This window comes from Colobus angolensis, unplaced genomic scaffold (assembly GCF_000951035.1).
Source record: "Colobus angolensis palliatus isolate OR3802 unplaced genomic scaffold, Cang.pa_1.0 Scaffold221, whole genome shotgun sequence".
In the NCBI taxonomy this organism is placed as follows: domain Eukaryota; kingdom Metazoa; phylum Chordata; class Mammalia; order Primates; family Cercopithecidae; genus Colobus; species Colobus angolensis.
Genome location: NW_012115389.1, coordinates 998,918 through 1,000,287, shown reverse-complemented (window position 1 = coordinate 1,000,287; position 1,370 = coordinate 998,918).

Below are 1,370 nucleotides of genomic sequence, written 5' to 3'. Positions count from 1 at the left end.
GTGGTTTTTGTCTTTGGTTCTGTTTATATGATGGATTACGTTTATTGATTTGCACATGTTGAACCAGCCTTGCATCACGGGGATAAATCTCACTTGATCATGGTGAATAAGCTTTCTGATGTGCTGCTGGATTCGGTTTGCCAGTATTTTATTGATGATTTTGCATAGATGTTTATCAGGGATATTGGTCTAAAATTCTCTTTTTTTGTTGTGTCTCTGCCAGGCTTTGGTATAAGGATGATGCTGAACTCATAAAATGAGTTAGGAAGGATTCCCTCTTTTTCTATTGATTGGAATAGTTTCAGAAGGAATGGTACCAGCTCCTCCTTGTACCTCTGATGGAATTCGGCTGTGGATCGGTCTGGTTCTGGACTTTTTTTGGTTGGTAGGCTATTAATTATTGCCTCAATTACAGAGCCTGTTATTGGTCTATTCAGGGATTCAACTTCTTCCTGGTTTAGTCTTGGGAGGGTGTTATGTGTCCAGGAATTTATCCATTTCTTCTAGATTTTCTAGTTTATTTGCATAGAGGTGTTTATAGTATTCTCTGATGGTAGTTTGTATTTCTGTGGGATCAGTGGTGATATTTCCTTGATCATTTTTTATTGCATCTATTAGATTCTTCTCTCTTTTCTTCTTTTTTAGTCTTGCTAGCTGTCTATCAATTTTGTTGATCTTTTCAAAAAACCAGCTCCTGGATTCATTGATTTTTTTGAAGGGTTTTTGTATCCCTATCTCCTTTAGTTCTGCTCTGATCTTAGTTATTTCTTGCCTTCTGCTGGCTTTTGAATGTGTTTGCTCTTGCTTCTCTAGTTCTTTTAATTATAATGTTAGGGTGTCAATTTTAGATCTTTCCTGTTTTCTCTTGTGGGCATTTAGTGCTATAAATTTCCCTCTACACACTTCTTTAAATGTGTCCCAGAGATTCTGGTATGCTGTGTCTTTGTTTTCATTGGTTTCAAAGAACATCTTTATTTCTGCCATCATTTCATTATGTACCCAGTAGTCATTCAGAAGCAGGTTGTTCAGTTTTCATGTCGCTGAGCGGGTTTGATTGAGTTTCTTAATCCTGCATTCTAGTTTGATCGCACTGTGGTCTGAGAGACAGTTTGGTATAATTTCTACTCTTTTACATTTGCTGAGGAGTGCTTTACTTCCAACTATGTGGTCAATTTTGGAATAAGTGCCAAGTGGTGCTGAGAAGAATGTATATTCTATTGATTTGGCGTGGAGAGTTCTGTAGATGTCTACTAGGTCTGCTTGGTGAATCCGGATACTTTGCTGAGAATGATGCTTTCCAGCTTCATCCATGTCCCTGCAAAGGACATGAACTCATCCTTTTTTTTGGCTGCATACTATTCCATGGTGTA